The following is an 18844-nucleotide window of genomic DNA, read 5'->3' on the forward strand; positions in this document are numbered from 1 at the left end:
GGCAGGAGGGGCAGGAGGGGCAGGAGGGGCAGGAGGGGCAGGAGGGGCAGGAGGGGAAGGAGCAGAGAGTAGAAATTCTATTATTTATTTGATACTGACAATGATAGTATTTTTGTCATTTAAATTTATTCATCAGAATAACTTTGCAAATGAGTTTAAATCCCAGTTGTTGGATTTACTTGATGTGTAATCTTCAAATGATTTAATATTTTCATAACTTTTTCTATTTATTAGATGAAAATATAGTGGTATTTATATTATGTAGCTGTTGTGAGGATTAAATGAAATAAAGTGGTTACTTCACTGGTTGATGTAGGGCATAGTCCTATTAACTGATGGTGTCTCCTTCAAATTCACATCCCAAAGCTCTAATCCTCAATGTGATGGCATTTGGAAATGAGGCCTTTGGGACATAATTAGATTTTGATTATAGAATGCTCGTGATGGGGATATAAGTGTTCTTATAAGACATACTAGGGAGCATGCCCCTGTCTCTGTTCTCTACTGTGTGAGGGTGCAATGGGAAGAGTGCCATCTGGAAGACAGGAAGCAAGTCCTTACCCGACATTGCAACTCCTGGCACCTTGTTTTTGAACTTCCCAGCTTTCAAACTTGTAAGAAATAAATGTTAGTAGTATCCAGTTACATACATAGCCAAAACTAACACCAGTAACCTGGTTATTATCACTCTCATTTTGACTAATTTATTTATTTATTTTAAAGAAAAGCTGGCCTGGAACTTACTTTATAGACTAGGCTGGCCTCAAACCCGTAGAGATCTGCAGTTCCTGTCTTTTGAGAGTTGTGATTATAGATGTGCATTTTGCTCACTTTGACTTTGAAGAACTGGTACAGATTTAGAAACTTTACTAGATCCACTAGTAGGAATCAAGTGTAGAATTCATTTCCAAGTTTGTATAATAGAAAAAAAAGTAACATTTACTTTTTATTCTTTTACCAAGTCACATTTACAATTAATTACATTTATATGAAAATGTATTCCAAAATGCTATTGTGTAGAAAAAAAACTTGTTACTCATAAATATTTAGATCTTTCAATGATGTCTTATTAAAATAAACTAGAAACTAAATTGGTTAAGGAAATAGTTCATTTGCTTGGCATATGTATATTTAGACAAAAATTAAAGGTTGATTCTGTAATGTGATGGTCAGTGGTTAGTAGAAAAGCAAATGTGGTGTGATCGTTTGTATGTGAGTGTGTTTTCCCTTAAACAGCTTCAGTGACAAATTTAATGTAGTTTGGTAAGTTTTGCCATCTGGTTATACCCATAAAACCATCACTACAGTTCTGATGGTGAGCATTCTTATCTCCTCTAAAAGTTTCCTGATGTGTCTTTAAAATCGTTCCCATTTGTTCTGACCCTAACTCAAGCAGCTGTTGATGTGTTTTTCTTTATTTCTTTTTAAAATTAATTAATTTTAGATTCCAGCCACTGTTTCTCCTCCCTCCTCTCCACCCAGTCTCCCCCCCACCCTCCCCTCTGTGACCATTCCCTAATCCACTCCTCTGTTTCTGTTTAGGAAAGGGCAGGTCTCCCCTGAGGATCAACACTGAGGATTTTAAAGCTCTGCCTTTAAAATCGACTTCTAGTGCTTTTCTAGCAGGAAAATTTAGATTTAGGTAGCTTGAGGCCTTGTAGGGCTTTCTGGTGCCTCCTCCATGGCCAATGTTCCTCAAAATATTAATTATGAACATATGTTGTACATAAATAAGCAAGGAACCCCAATTATATATGTGAGTCTTTATGCCTCGATGTAAATTTGGCATTATGATAAAAGTTGCATAAGCAGTGAACTTGTAGTCCAAGAGTTCTGTTTAGTTTCCATTGTGCTCTGAGTAAACTATAAAATCTATGAGCCTGAGGTTATGATCATCACTCACTTTATACATTTGTTTTAGAAAGTGAACTTTATGCTTAGTTTATTAGTTCTACACCTTTCATGACTATAATACTAGAACTTCATGACAGATTCAGATAGAATTTAGGTTTGATAGCTCAGAGTTATGTTTTAAAAAGTATTTTATTAAGTACCACTAAGAGAGAGGATAAAGAAAGCAAAAACTTAAAAGAGTTTATAATTTTAAAAAAAGAGAACCTTTAGCTTAGACCTTAGTTTTAGAAGCTCTGTGACTTTGGGAAAGTGACTTTCTTTATCCGAGTCTTAAAGTTTTACCTTTCAGCACGGATGTGTCTGTTCTACCTCAGGGTTGTGAGAACTAGGAATACTGTGTGCAGTGGTTGACATTTCTTCCACTATCAAAATCTTTATATTTGTGCATTCAGTGAGTTGCATTCGCCTTGCCTCTTCCATGATGTAAATCAGCACAGAATAGTTGTTTCATAGTATGAATCAGGTTATTTATTTAAGGCTGAAGATACAGTTTGAGGTATGTGATGCTAACAGTGTAAAGGGATTTGCTTTTCTTTATTATTAATGGGAGGGGCCTCTGCCATGCTTTTGTACTTTCATTAGTTCTCAGTGCTCTAGCTTGAGGTATTTTGTATTGTTGGGAGCCAAGGAAACTGGGGACCATTTTCTTGTCTCTTCTGTGTTTATTTGGGTTGGAGGATTGTAAAGGTTTCCTAGTGAATAGACCGATTTGCTCAGTTCAGATTCTTCTTCCTGGACAAGCCTAGGAACTGCCTGCTGAGAGAGAAAACAAAGCAGGGAAAACTGGTGAGTTTTGTGTATCAAGCCTTGGATTTTTGAGTTTGTTGGCAGGTGAAGAGCAATTGATTCCTCCTTCCCCTTTCTCCTCTAGAGTGTGTACACCCCAGCACAAAGCAGCTTTAAGATGGAGGTCTGTATTGCAGTTTCTTAGAAATTACTGCTTCTGGTAACAGCTCATTCAGTTTGTACCTCTTTGTAGCAGTGGATGAAACAATAGGGACAATAAAGCCATTTATCTGATAGCTGTAGCCTCAATGGGATGTTTGTTTTAATAATGGTATAATTTGCAGGGCTCATAAATTGTGATTTTATTCTCATGGAAATAACTGCCTGGTGGTATTTGGATTCTCTGGTCTCCTGTTGTGGATAATTTCACTAACATTCTAGCTGACAATTCCCTTTATTCCAGATTGTTCAGGCTGCTTGGGTAATTAGCCCAAAACAGAGCCAATTTTCTTTAGTTTGGGGTTGGCAGGTGGTTACTAGGTAGCTGGGATCTCCTGAAGAGGGAAGAGATTTTGCTTAGGGATTCAAGGCAGGTTGATTTTGATTATTGGGATTGCCCCCCACCCCAGCCAGAAGATCTGATTGAAATTAAAATTTTAAATCACCTAAATATTTATTTTCCATAGTACCAAACAGCCTATTGTATTTAGAGTATCGATTGTGCTTTAAAATTTCAGCTGTGTATTTTGGCTGAGAAAATCCACAGAGGGCAGGAGATGATTATAGCTACCATGTGCTAGACATTGCCCTAAGTGGTTTACATATATTATCTCTAAATTTTAATGAGAGTCCTGAGAAGTAGTAGGTATTGTTTCCATTTTACCTATGCAAACCCTTGAGGAAGAGAAGAGAAAATTAATTCACAGAAGTAACTAAATTAAGATATTTCAGCTAATTAGTGACAGGCTATTTACCAAATTCAATATCTACACTAGATTTTCAGTTACAGTATAAGACATACCTGAAAATACATTCAAGTTTCTAATAAACTTAGATAATATAATATACATGAACTAGTACCTGTCATCAGATGTATGTATCTGTTGTTCTTTTTATTGCATTTTACTTATTTTTGTTTTTCGAGATAGGGTTTCTTTGTGTAACAGCTCTGACTGTCCTGGAACTCACTTTGTAGACCAGGCTGGCCTTGAATTCACAGAAATCCTCCTGTCTCTGCCTTCCAAGTGCTAGGATAAAAGGTGTGTGCCACCGAAGCCCGTTATTTTTTATTTTTAAGATTTAATTTATTTTTACTATTATTGTTATTTTTTGCATTAGTGTTCTGCGTGCATGTGTGTCTGTGTGAGGGTGTCAGATATTGGAGTTACAAACAGTTGTTAGCTGTCATGTGGGTACTGGGAATTGAACCCAGGTCTTCTTGCAGAAACAGTCAGTACTCTTAACCACTGAACCATCTCTCTAGCCCCCTATTTTTAAGATTTAAAATGCATTATTATTATTGTTGTTGTTGTTGTTGTTGTATTATGATATGTCTGTGAGTGCAGCCATGTACTTGATAAAGTGCATTGTAAGCCAGGTGGGTGTATGTGCTTCTGTAGGTGTGTACAGAGGTCAGAAGTCAACATTGTTATCTTATTTATCTATTGCTCTTTTGAGGCAGGGTATTTGATTGAACTTAGAGTTCCTTGTTCCAGCGAGGCTGATTGTTTAGTTACCACAGGATCCATCTTTCATTTCACTGTATCATTCTGGAGTTACAGATGGGTGTTGTACCTAGATTTTACATAGCACTGGGGATCTGAACTCATGTCCCCTCATGTTTGTATAGTTTGCTCACTAAAGTACATCTCCTTAGGAATGCTGTTTTAATAATTCTTTTTAAAAGCTATTTTATATGCATTGGTGTTTTACCTTCATGTATGTCTATGTGAGGGTGTTGAATCCCCCTGAACAGGAGGCAATTATGAGCTGCCATGTGGGTGCTAGGGACTGAACACAGAGCTTCTAGAAGAGCAGCCAGTGCTCTTAACTGCTTAGCCATCTCTCCAGCTCCTGTTTAAGAATTAAGAAAAAAACAAAACAAACAAACAAAACAAAAACAAAAACAAAAAAACCCACCACCACCACCAACAACAACAAAACAAAACCCAAACTAAATCAACCAACCAAACAAAAAATACCTCTCAAAACTTGAAAAAGGGCAATGGGTTTGTGATCATATGAACTTGGTTGAAATTCTGGCTTATTTTGGGTTTCTTGGGACAACTGACTTCCTCTGAAACTTGGAATAGGGATAATAATAGTTGATGTCCCATTGAATGTAAAGATCAAATAAGATAATAGGTATGAAAAGTTTAGGATTATTCTATGATTTTAATTTGATTAGGTGTTTAGTAAAAATTCACTGTCAGCTACCAGCTATTTTAAGAGAAGTATTAAAATTTTTACTTGAACTATGTAAAGGAGACATTTTGGTAAATTTTATTACAGTTCTTGGGAATCATTAAAGAAGTCAGAATGAGGTCATGGGTAGAGAAAGTACTGTGTGAATGTAACTTCATGGTGAAAGTGAACGGGGAGAAGTGAGGATACATGTGACTTAGGCCAAGGGGATTTTTAAGGTGGAACTTGGATCCTGATATAATCTTGATCCATGGAATAAGGAAGGAAGAAGTTCCCTGTTTAGAAAAACTTCAGATGTTGGGTAATGTATGGACTGTTGGTTATAGGGAGGGATGGAGTTAGCAACTAGTATGTCTAATGAGGACACTCAAGTTGAAACCCCAGTTTTAAGTCCTTTAGGATTATATACAGAGGTTAACAGTTATTACACACGAATCCAGTGGTGGCTTTCAGGTGAGACATGTTGGCACATTACATAAAAAGAGGTGCAGGTGGTTGGCAAGTAGAACATCTGTTTTCTCAGATTAGAAAGCTTAATTTTATGCAGTCATATCCAGGTAATTACTTCCTGAAAATGGATTCTGTTTACAGTGTTTTAGTAATGCAGATGATGCTTCTCCTTAGTGGGATATCAACCCAGATTTTCATCATGTTTAATTATTGATGTTTCTGACTGCTCTGATATCTTGGTTAAGGATTTTACTGTCTGAAGAGGGGCTTCTGGCTTCAAATTTTATTACATACATCAGTTTTATTTTTTTTTTTCAGACTGTCATTTTTTCTTTATTAAATGTGACTGCATTATGTTGTGGATTACTGCCTTCTCTATTATCCGGATGTAACAGTTGACTTCAGGGCAGTTTACAAGTCTGCATTTTATATGATTCTGAGATAGCACATTTAGATTTCTTTCATTTAGATTTCTTTTTTTAATCATTGTCTTTATACTCATTGTATGAAGGAAGTGTAGTGATTAAAGAAATGGATTTTCCCAGGCTCCATTTGAATGAGTATGACTTTGTTATATTAACTTTATGTGTGACAATGTTTATATTCCTTCCTTCCTTCTATTCTTCTCCCTCCCTTCTTCCCTTTATTTTTTCCTTTCTTTTTTTGTTTTTTTGAGACAGGGTTTCTTTGTGTAGCTTTGGAGCCTGTCCTGGAACTCACTCTGTAGACTAGGGTGGCCTTGATCTCACAGAGATCTGCCTGCCTCTGCCTCCCAAGTTCTGGGGTTAAAGGTGTGTGCCACCATCACTTGGCATAATTATTTATAAGAATTTTTATGTTACTTAAAGTTTTACTTATGCCTATGATTTCAGCATTAGGTTCTGAAACTAAAAGATCACTGTGAGTTGAAGGCAGTCTGGGCCATGTATTGAGCTCTGGGCAAACCTTACTTTGTAAAGTAAGGTAAGACCCTGTCTCAAAACAATAACAACAACAGCAAAAAACACCATTCCCCTAAAATAAAAATTTGTTTTTATTTTACTAAACTTGTTTCTTCAAACAGAACCAATTTTTTTGTTCCTCATCTTTGTATTTATTGTATTCAGCAACAAGCCAAGGATGATTATAATGATGCTGGCTCAGTGTTACAGTTAAGAAGGTATATGCAGCAATCTGACTTCAGAGTCTAAATACAATTTATGTGCATGTGGGGGTGATGGTATAAACTTGTAATCCCAGCACTTGAGATACTGAGATAGAAGTATTGGCCTGAATTAGAGACCAGTTTGCTCTATATAGTGAGTATCAGCTGGCCAGTTTATGTAGCAAGACCTTATTTATCTTGAAAAGGAAAGAAAGAAAGGAAGGAAGAGAGAGAGAAAGAGAGAAAGAAATAAATAACAAACAGCTTTCATTATAGATGATATATATGGAATATATTTCCTGCCTCCAATACCCCAGCCTCCATTTTCAAAGATAGGACCTAGCCATGCAGTTCAGGTTGGCTTTGAATTTATAATCCTTCTGCCTCTGTTTTACAAGTGCTGAGTTTACAGGCCTATGCCACCACATTTACTAATTTTATATTTAAAGTTATTATTTTTATTATTTATTTTGTGTGTGTGTGTGTGACTGAATCCATGTGTCACAGAATTTATGTGGAGGTCAGAGTTCCAGAGATTGAACTCAGATCATCATCAGGGGTGATGGTAGACAGCTTTTTTTTTGAGACAGGGTTTGTCTGTGAAACTAACAGTCCTGGCTGTCCTGGAACTCTGTAGACCAAGCTGACCTCAAATCCACAGAGATCAGCCTGCCTCTGCCTCCCAAGTGCTGGGATTAAAGGCATGTACCATCACCACCTAGCCCTGCTGAGCCATCTTCCTGGTCCATGAAATGAATTTTCTACCTTATTATTTTGTACGGAATGATCTGTAGGTAAGAAAAAAAATGAGATGAGGTAATTATACAAAACCTGAGTGTAGCAGAGTATGGACCCTAAATTCCAGAACTTCTGACTTCAAATCCTATATATATATATTTTTGTCCCACCATACTTCTCGGCTGTTGGCTAGAGTTTCACATCTATTTTCTTAGAAATACATCCTAATATTTATTTGCTTATGTGGAAAATCAGTTCTTTCATTTAGGCTAACTGAAGATAAGACTCAGCCTTTAAAATATCTGGTCAGGCTAAAGAGATGGCTCAGCTGCCCGCTCTTTAAGAAGACCTGGGTTCAATTCCCAGCATTCATGACCAGCATTCACTCCTATGTGCCTTTCTTTTTCAAGTTCAAGGCAAAAAAAAAGTTTCCTGGTAGATTAATTGTAAGAGCTGTTAAAGGGTTAGAGAAGACAAGGGCTGAGGAGTCAAAAAGAGAGAAAAGATCTGTTTCATATTCTGTAAAAGTTAGGAAGAATGGGTGAGTGAAAGAGTTGATGCTTGGTCTAGTATTATTAGTCTAGTATTATTGCCAAAATTGCTAGTTTATATTTATAGCCTTTGCTTTTTCCTGAAACATTCTTGGTCACTATTTGCTTGTATGTGAGAATTACAATAACCCTAATTATAGTGGCACTTACTATTTGAGCTACTTTAACTGTCTGCAGAATGAGTTCCAGAATAGATTACAAAGCAGTAGAAAGAAACCCTGTCTTGAAAAACAAAACAAAACAAAACAAACAGCCCCCCCCAAACTGCCTACAGTCTTCATGAGAGAGGGTTTATATTTAAGCATTTGAAGAAACAATCTTCCCTGATGTGTGGGTGAATTTAATTATATTGGACTCCTTTTGATTGCCTTGTCAGATTTCTTTTGTTTTCTGTAAAGAAAATAAGTCAGTGGCAAATTATGTTCCAATACTTTTCTTAATTCCATTTTAAATGAAGAAACTGAAATGGTAATATATTCTGTGAGTTTTTGGGTTAGCTGTGTTCCCCTCCTGCCTTATAAAAGAGGGTCACAGTGTATAGCCCTGGGTAGCCTGGTATTTGATATATAGCCCAGGGTAGTCTCTTAATTTAAAGCAGTTCTCCAGTCTCAGGCTATCTGAAGAGCTTGGATTATAGGCATGAGCCAATACATTCCATTTGAACTCTTGCTTACTCGCTCTTTTAGAAAAAATATTACTTTTTATTTTTAATTACACTGTATACATACGTGGGATATGTGCATGGGAGTGCAGTTCCACAGAAATCAGAGGAAGAATTCTGACTGCCCTTGGAGTTTGAGTTACAGGCAGTTGTGAGCTTCCGGGCATGTGTAGTGGGAACCAAACATGGGCTCTCTGCAAGAGCTCTTAACTGCTGAGTCCTTTCTCTAGCCTCCAAGCTTGTTTTAAATTAGCATTAAAATAATAGAAAAATAAGTTTATGTTAATTGTTGTCTTTTACATCATATGTCTTGATCCCATTCATTATTTCTCTGTTCCTTTGCATCTACCCTCTGCCCCTGCACATCCCCAAATAAAAAAAAATTTAAGAGAAAAAAGGGGAAAAAAGAGAACAAACAAAAATTTATAAAAGGAAAAAATATTAAAATCTCATCATGGAAGCTGTGGTGTGACAGTGAGTCATGCAGTAAAGCCTTTGTCCATATATCTTTACTTGCAAGTGTTCAGTGCAAAGAGTCATTGGTTTGTTTTGAGGCCTCTGGTTTCTACTACACTGTCAATGCTGGGCCCTCACTGGGATTCTTGGATATCCGGTTGCTGCCCTATGTTGTGGAGATCCTGTATTTTGGGTCTACGGGTCAGATCCCTTCATGTGCTCCACAGATCATAAATGGGGATGTGGGGTGGGCCATATCATAACCCTGGTTCGGGGCCTGGGCAGCTGCAGGGTTGTTCTGCCCCCCAGTTCACTGTCTCCACCACCAGGGTGAGCTCTTCAGCATTGCCCTAGCTAATTCACCTCTTGCTGCAATGACTGAGAGGTGGGTTCAGTTCTGCTTTTATGCCCCAGGGTTGGCTCAAATTTATGTTAATGTTTTGGAAACACAATTTTGTTGTATGGTCCTGACCGACCTAGAGATCACATGTAGACCAAGATAGCCTCAAACTTGTGGGAGTTCTTCTGCCTCTGCCTTCTAAGAACTAGGATTAAAGGTGTGTGCCACTAGGCTTAGCCTTAGAAGCTTTTTAATCTTATGAAAAATTTTACAAACTTTGGAATTTCACAGAATGGAAAGAAATTATCATCTTCTTCACTGTTCTTATAAGTACAGACAAGGACAGAAACCCAGACAAGCATCCATCTGTTCAAGGTCATACAATTTAAAACTGAAGAACCTGGGATTAGAATCTAGGTTTCTTTATATTTATCATAATTTACTCTTTTTCCTTTGGGAATTATCTGCTCACTTTGGTGATGTCAAAGGTAGCTAATACAGTGGGTGGTGATGCCTCATGCCTTTAATTCCAGCACTCAGGAGGCAGAGGCAGGCAGATCTCAGTGAGTTTGAGGTCAGCCTGGTCTATAGAGTGAGTTCCAGGACATCCAGTAGTGTTTATACAGAGAAACCCTGTCTCAAAAACAAAACAAAACAAAACAAAAAACCAACCAACCAAACAAACAAAAAAACAAAACAAAACAACAACAACAACAAAAAACCCATAGTTAATGCCCCATAGTTAAAACCTCGGGCTCTAGTGCTTTGGGTTATCTGTCTTGCAAATATATACCATATCCCTTTATTTTTAAAATGAAAAAATGTGAGCTCTAGTTAGAACATCTCAACAGACTTAAGCAGATCAAGGGGCTGGTTCCATGGAGAGCCATCTTCCTCATTCTTGAGTAGAAGCCATTTGTACTGATTTAGCTTCCAGGTATTTTCACATCTGAATATAGTCATGTCAGAGCCTAGCTACTTTCTATTCCTGCTGGCTTGTCCAGGACTATTTCTGCATATAAACTATAGTTTAAAATATTTGAAAAATTCTAAGCCCTTATTTTATGTTCAGGTAAATTATCCCTCACCTAAGACTGTCAGAAGTCTTTTGTTGTTCCTAATTGCAGATTTGTTTGTCATTAAGTAATCTGTTTATTACAAGATCTTGTAAAAGTTAGTTGGCTTTTTTGTTGTTGATGATGATGATGATGTATTTTGAGCCAGGTCTCACGCTTATAGACCTGTCTGACTTGGGACTTTCTATGTAGATCAGACTGGCCTAGAATTCACTGAGATTTGCTTACCAAGTGCTGGAATGAAAGGCATTCATTACCAGGCCTGACTCAGAGCTTTGAATTTTTAAAAGAATATTGTGTGCTGAGTGTGTGCATGCATGCATGATGTGTGCTTGTATACTCATGAATGTTCTTCTTCCTAATCCTGAAGGCACTGTGAATAGCTCTGAAACATGTCTTGGTTATTTTTTTTTTTTTAAAAAAAGTATTTATTATGAATACAATGTTCTGTCTGTATGTATGTCTATACACCAGAAGAGGGACACCAGATCTCATAGATGGTTGTGAACCACCATGTGGGTGCTGGGAATTGAACTCAGAACCTTTGGAAGAGCACCCAGTGCTCTTATCCTTTTGAGCCATCTCTCCAGCCCCTAGTTATTTTTCTTAACAGATTTTAAATTTAAATATGTATATGTGCGGCAGGGCATGCATGCCTTGATACTCCTGTGGGGGACAGAGGGCTACTTCATGGAGTTGGTTCTCGCTTCCCACCTTTACCTGGGTTCTGAAGACTCCAAGCCATCTTTGCAGATTTTATAAACATTGATGTTATATAGTTAAGAGTTCAGATTAACTGCTAAAACAGAGACCCACACATTAGTGCTAAGCAAATGTAGAAATTTATCTTTAAATAACACTCATGTAGGATTTTCATTACCAAAGTAGTCAGAGGTTCTGCTTCCTTGACACCATCCAGGGGAACCTCCATCCTTCCCCATGCTTTTGTTTGCATATTCATAAGTAACTTATTAACACATTGACTTTCTAGTTTGTGGGAAGGGAAAAGAGAGGAGTGCATAAAGTTCTCTAAGAAAAGGGAGTGGTAGAAAACATGGTTAATATCCATTAGGACCTGGGTTCAGTTTCTAGGACCTCTTGCCCCTAAAAGAGCTAAAGGTATATTCTTCAGTGTTTCTGGTATTTCATTCATTAAACCTGTGACATACCTAGTTGTAAATACTACTGGAGAATGTAGTTTCTGGCAGAGTTGCTTGTGCCCAGTTAAATCTTGGCAGAGTGAGGGTTGGGGAATGTGTACTTAGAGAGGAAAAATGGATAGTATTAGCAGTCTTCCTGAGTCATTGCTAGAAGGCAATGATTTTTTAATTCTTCTTCCCTCCATTATTTTATTTAATTCTCACCAGAACCATTAAAGTAGATGTACTAACCATTTTGTCAACTGGTTTTGAAGTATTAAACAACTGGTTTAAAGTCACAAGGATATCTTAAATCTAAACTCAGTATCTTCTCCAAACCTTCTCTTAATGTTTCTTGTCTCAGTGAGACACTAGTTTTCTCACCCAAGCCAAGAGTTTGGGGTTTTGTTATCTTCTATCCTCTGTCACTAAGCTGGGCAGATATCACCTTAACATTTCTTAAATCTGTGCCTTTCTCTATCCCCACAGCTGTTGCTTTAACTCACTCTTCAGCATCTCTTGTCTGGATAGCAGTTTCCATTTTCCTTGGCTGCCAAGATTACCCCCCTCTCAGCCTAAGCCTGCCAAGTTACTTGCAGTCCCTGGTATTCACCATTTGCTTTTCTGTTGCCGAATCTTTACTCATGTCTTTGTTTTTGTTCAAATGGCCCCTGTTTCTCTCTCAATTTGACCTTACTTCCTCAGTAAAACTGTAGTTCTCTTTGCCAGGTAAGGTTTGCTGTTTCTCTTTATGCTTCCTGTTGTTGACACTTGTCGCACTGTATTGTTAGTATGTTCCTCTTTTGCCTTCAGCACTCATTCTCTGATAGTGGTTACTCAATAACTGCTTAAATGGAATGTGACAGACTGGTACTTGAATCCCAATCCAGAGTTTTTCTTATCATAATGACTCATTCTTTGTTAAGTATGTATATACTCCTCAAGAGTTTCTCCCCAAACCAAATTTGGACATCTGATCTTTTGAGAGCTTTTTTCTTTGGTAGTGAAGATGTTTGAAGATGACTTTCTGAACCAGTGGGCACTTTTGTGGCATCATTTATATTTAATATGAACAGTCTCATCAACATCTGTGAGAGCCCATCTCTTTGAAAACTCTGATTTTGACCTTAGGGTAATCAAACTGTGAGGAAATTATTTTTTTGATTTTGATTTGGGGGACTATACTTTGTCTCTTTAATACTGCTAAAACTTGCCTGTAATTTAGAAAATAAAGAATTATTGAGTGCTTAGTTTATTTTCACAATTACTTTAAGAGACAAAAACTTTTTTTTTTTAATTTGGGAGAAAGGTAGGCAAATTGGAAAAAAAAGGCATCCCCTTGAAGATGGTTTTATTTTCAAGGTTATTTACAAAGTACATGAAAATGAAAAAAAGGTAATTTCTGTTTACAATAGGCACTATTTGGGAAATGTGGTAATGCCAGTGATGGGCATAAATACAGTGTGGCCATTATAATTTCTGATCACTGAAGCTCACTGTGGGTTTAAACCATCTGTTTTGGTGGTAATCCTTTAAAACTCAGTTGGTGTGAGTTAACATGATAAAAGGTAGTAAAGCTTGAAATATGACAGTCATTTGGTCTGGTTTACATTTCAACTGGTTACATGCAAAGTAAAGTGTCTTGGAGGGGGTAGGGAAAGGAGGAATTAGTTGTGTAGTCAACTATTTTGATCTCAGCTTGAGCCCAGTACACCTGTCACTGGCTTGTGGAAGTTTCCCTCCATAATTAAGAGCTCCTTGCTCATGTTATTACTTAATTGGATGCCTCAGGAGCATGGTGAAACAGTGGGATCCTCTTAACTGCATACCAGCTTTTAAAACAAATCACCAATGTTTAATGTGGTATTGTTTTTAAAGCCTTCTCAGGAAACAGTTTTGATTGTTTCAGGTCAAAAAAAAAAAAAAAAGTCTCTGTTTTGGAGCATTGAGAATACTGCTGTTTATAAAAGTAGACACAAAGAAATTTCTGAAGCATCTCTCTTTATTAAAGAGTTAAGGAATGTAATATCTAACATTTGCACAATGCTTTACAGTTTGGCCAACAGCTTTCCTTTGTTTTAATTTCTATGGTAGTTCTAAGAAAGGCATTATAATCATGTTCTCCATTTTACAGGTGAGGAAAATTCAGGTTAGAAAAGTGGTGTTCTGGCTAGTTTTTTGTCAGTTGACAGAGCCATCTGGGAGGAGGAACCTCAGTTGAGAAAATGCCTCTGTAAGATTGGCCTGTAGGCAAGCTTGTGGGGCATTTTCTTGTTTAACAATTTATGTGGGAGAGCCCAGCCATGGGAGTAGTACCACCTGGTCCTGGTTGTATGAGAAAGAAGGCAGTGGGGATGTAAAATAGGTAGGTAGGTAAATAGATAGATGATAGATAAATAGGTGAAAGAAGGCTGAGTTACTTATTGAAAGCAAACCAGTAAGCTTTGAATTTGTGACCTGCCTTCTCTCAGTGATGGACTGTAAACTGTGAGCCAAATGAACTCTTTCCTTCCCAAGTTGTTTGCAGTCATGCTATTTATCACAGCAATAGAAGTCTAACTAGAACAAGTGACTTGCACAAAGCTGCACCATTAGAAAAGCTGATGGAAATAAACAGACTCCATACTGTACCTCCCTTTGGTATATCTTGCTATCTCAGCATAATCTCGTTATGGAAGTGTTGGGTTAGGGCTTTTATTTCTTTAACATGATGTCTCAGTTAATTTTTTTTCTTTTGTGCTGAGACTCAAACCCTGGGCCTTGCATATTGAATACTTGGCAAGCATTCTGCCACTGTGTTATATTCCCAGCCGAATGTGGATTTCATTTAACTTAATGTGGTTGCTACTTTTCTGTCTGAGCTCCCAACCTTTTCATACATAGCATAGTGGAAAGAGGATAAAGTGACATCATTGCCTTAGCTAGATCAGTCTATATATCTACCACATATATACAATTTATGTAAGTCTAAATATAGTTTATGTGCTTGGGTATATATGCACCCATATTACTAACATAATTGTGTTAGTAATAAATTTAGGCAATAATAATTGTTATGTTAGAGAAAATAGTTAACAGATTAGCCTTAACAAAAAAATCTCAATTTTTTAAAAAATTAAGTTAGGGATATTTAAAATTAAAAAAGTTTCAGATTTTTCTCTCTGTTTAGTAACATTTAACTGTTGAATGTGTAACCCTTGCACAGTTTTTGACCTACTGTTGATACTCAGATGTTAGTTAAATTGTATCACTTTTTAAAGAAAATCTTTTTATTTTTAAACCATTATAGATTCAAAGGAAGTTGGATTAAATAGTACATAGACTGGGGTATAGGTTAGTGATGGAGTCCCTGCCTAACTTATACAAGGCCTGGTTTCAATTCCCAGCACTTGAAAAAACAGAGCCCTTTTCATTCTCTTCCCCATGGTGACATCATAAATAAAGTAACACAAGACTAGGTATGTGACACCAATGAAATACTGTTAAATGGACTACAGACTTTATTCATTTTTTTAACCATTTCCTATGTAATAGTGTATATATGTGTATAATTCTGTATAGCTTTAACCTATTATATCCATATTGAGCTGAATCATGCTTGTATATATATATAGCCACATATATTCTGCACTAAATTGCTTGGGGCCAGATGGTCTTGGGAGGTGCTAGAGCAGTGGGTCATGACCTGAACACAGGGGTCACCTAAGATGGTTGGAAAGCACAGAGATTTACTTCATGGTTCATAACAGTAGCAAAATTACAGTTATGAAATAGAATGAAAATAATTTTATGGTTGGCATTCACTACAACATGAGGAACTGTATTAAAGAATCACAATATTAGGAAAGTTGAGAACCACTGTGCTAGAGTATACAGACTGTGGAAAGTTAACTAAAGGAGGGACTCATCTATGTAGTCATGGGGTGAGACTTTCTGGTGTGGTTGCTATTTTGTGGTCACCTACATTTTCCCTGTAAGTAACCCCTCACCTATGCTCTGTAAGGAAGACTGCAAAGCTCATTGGTTCCCTATGTTGGACTTTGGTGGAATTTTAATTTGGTTTGTCATTGGTGGCCTATAAGGGCAGGGTAGAGACCTGTTTATGTATTTCCAGACAATATCAGCTAACTTTTTCTTTTGTTACTCATTCTTTGGTTGTTATATATAAGAATCCATTTGCCAGTTCAACTCAAGAACATTTACTGTTATATTTCCTTAAGGTACTTTTTATGGTTTTTAGCTTGTTGTTTTGTATTTCTCTCTCTCTCTCTCTCCCTCTCTCTCTCTCTCTCTCTATATATATATATATATATATATATATATATATATATATATATATTTTTTTTTTTATTATTTTACATATTTTTTTTCAAGACAGGGTTTCTTTGTGTAGCCCAGGCTGTCCTGGAACTCATTTTTATAGACCAGGGTGGCTGTAAACTCAGGGATCCACTTGCCTCAGCCTTCCAAGTGTTGGGGTTGAAGGCATGAGCAACCACTGCCTGGCTGGTGTTAGCTCCCCCCTTCTTATTTATTTATTTCCTATTTATTTGCTTATTTATTTAATTTTCTTTCTTTTTTGGTTTTAGCTCTTATATTTAGGTATTTATTTCTAGTTTGAGCTATCTTAATATATGGTGTGAAATAAGAATCTACCTTTGATTTTTCATGTGGAAATATGCAGTTGCTCCAAACTATTATTTGGAGCATGTTCTTTCCTTTTTGATTGGTATTGACACTTTGGCCATACATATGTTGATTTATTTCTGGACTCTTAATTCTACTTTATGTTGTCTGTCTTTATACCAGTGCCATGCTGTAATAGTATTGTAGTAAGTTTAGAATTAGGAAGTGTGACTCTTCCAATTTTATTGTTCTTGCTCCTTTTTTCTTAATTTAGTTTTTCTTGGGGGCGGGGACATACCCCTATGTTGTAGTGACTGATGAATCCTGAGCCCTCTATGTGAAGATGCTGTTATGGGTCTTTGCAAGATGATTAGTAACTCTTGTTATGAAGTAATTGGCTTGGGTGCCTGTAATACTTGAAGATGACATTAAAGGTAGCCTTGGTGAGATTTCTCAGGGAAGCAGTGCAGTCCCTGCCCAGGTTTTTTGACACAGGGTTTCTTTGATAGCCTTGGCTATCCTAGAACTCACTATGTAGACCAGGCTGGCCTTGAACTCAGAGATCTGCCTGTCTCTGCCTTCCAGGAGCTGGGATTAAAGGCTTTTTCTTTTTTTAATTGAAAATTCATACAGTATATTCTGATCAGTTTCCGCTCCTGCTGTGATTGTCCTTCTGTGTATATGTTTCTCTTATTAGTTGATGAATAAAACATTGTGTGGCTAGTGGCCAGGCATGAAGGATAGACAGAGTTACCAGAGGAGGAGAATTCTGGGAAGTGTAGGCCGATAGCAGTCACTATGTGATCCTGGAAAGAGGGGATGCATGAGGTGTTCTCCAGTAAGCCAAGATCATGTGGAAATACATAGATTAATAGAAATCAGTTAATAATTATGACAGAGTAGCCAATAAGAAGCCCAAGTCACTGGCCAACAGTTTTATAATTTATATAGCACTTGTGTATTTATTTGAGGCTGAGAAGGGCAGCTATGGGACCAGGCTGGTGGGGAATTCCATAACACACTCCCACATCTCCCAGATCCTTTCTACCTCCACATTCATGCAACTCCACATCTTCTTTCTCTCTCTCTTTAGAAAACAAACAAGCAAATAAAAAAAGCAAACCAGAGTTTAAAAATAGCAACAATGAGAAAGTACAAGAAACACATGCACATAGACACACACACACAAAATCAAAACCCATTAAAACACAAAATTGGAAACAATAATATACAAACAAAAGACCTGTAAGACACACACACACACACATTCCCAAAGCAATATGAGACAAGAAATATACAAAACAAACAACAAAAACCCTATTGAGTTTGTTTTGTCTTGGCCATCTACTGTTGGGCTTGAGGCCTGCTTTTTAAGTTTGGTTTATATACAGTGAGACACCATAGGAGAAAAATAGTTTTCCCTTTGCAAGCAATTGTCAGTTGGAGATAGCTTCTTGATTAGGGATGGGAGATTCTGTCTTTTTCCTGTCTTAGTACTGGGATCCAGTCTGGCTTGAACTTATACAGGTCTTGTGCATGCTGTCATCATCCTTGTGTGTTTGTATGTGCATCAGTTCTGTTTTATCTGGAAGACACTGTTTCCTTAGGAGTCATCCATTCCCTCAGGCTTTTACAGCTTTCCAACTTCTCTACTGCATAGCCCTGAGTCCAGGTCTGGTATGGCTTCCCACGTTCATACACATACACACACACTTTTTTTTTTTAAGACAGTGTTTCACTGTGTAGCCCTGGCTGTTGTGGAACTCACTCTGAAAACAATACTGGCCTTGAACTCAGAGATCTGCCTGCCTCTGCCTCCTGAGCACTGAGATTAAAGGTGTGCACTGCCACCGCAACCTAGCTATGTTTCTGTATTTTTCATTATCACATTGTCTGTTTGGGATACCGTCCCTCCCCTTTCTTCAGCTTCCAACCTGGTAACTTGTGATATGTTCGTTCACTTATTCAGTTATGCATTCACTACTTATTTACTCGGTTAATGGATACTTACTGAGTACATGTGTAAGATTTCATGATAAGTACTACATGATCTCCCTTTTTGTCTAATTTTAACATAGTAAAACAGCAAAAACAGTTATCAAGTAAGGATTACATTTACAATATTCTATTTGTAGTTAGCATATTCAGAGAAAATAATGCATTATCTATTCTATCTTAGTGAATCTAAAGTTACACCTAATTTACTTTCTATCATAACTAAGGAAACTGCAACTATAACTATCTTGTCTTTAACTCCAAAGACCCCAGAAGGAATTAATATTACCTAAGTAAACAGGAAATGCATTGCAAACAACTTCCAAGAGTCTAGAAATGACAGAGACATCTGGCTTCCTGGACAGTCACCCAGAGTTTCTCTGCAATGTTGAAGCATCCATCTTCACTCAACAGGCCTAGAGTATTTAGCAGACTTTTCAGTGAAGCAGGAAATTTACAGGACTGACCCTCCTTGTATTGGCCTAGTTCATCAGTTGCTTTCCTTTGTGTCCTGAAGAATGTCTGGCAGACTCTTCTGTGAAGCAGAAATTTTGTGTCCTGCCTTGTTTTGGCAAAGTTCAGTAGTTACTTTCCTGTGGGTCCT

The 18844-nt window shown here is 37.2% G+C and overlaps 1 protein-coding gene across 2 annotated transcripts in view; it reads left to right on the top strand.

Annotated features, from left to right (window-relative positions):
* Positions 1-18844, top strand: part of Fam168a (family with sequence similarity 168 member A) — a 115543-nt gene that overhangs the window by 11669 nt on the left and 85030 nt on the right. The window contains exon 1 of one of the 2 annotated variants that reach the window (XM_051192362.1): positions 2659-2700. The exons of the other annotated variant lie outside the window; for it this stretch is intronic. The gene's annotated coding sequence lies outside the window, so the exon portion shown is untranslated. Of the gene's footprint in view, positions 1-2658; positions 2701-18844 lie in introns of those variants that run through there. 2 annotated transcript variants of the gene reach the window in all.

The sequence above is a fragment of the Phodopus roborovskii genome, unplaced genomic scaffold (assembly GCF_943737965.1).
Source record: "Phodopus roborovskii unplaced genomic scaffold, PHOROB, whole genome shotgun sequence".
Lineage (NCBI taxonomy): Eukaryota > Metazoa > Chordata > Mammalia > Rodentia > Cricetidae > Phodopus > Phodopus roborovskii.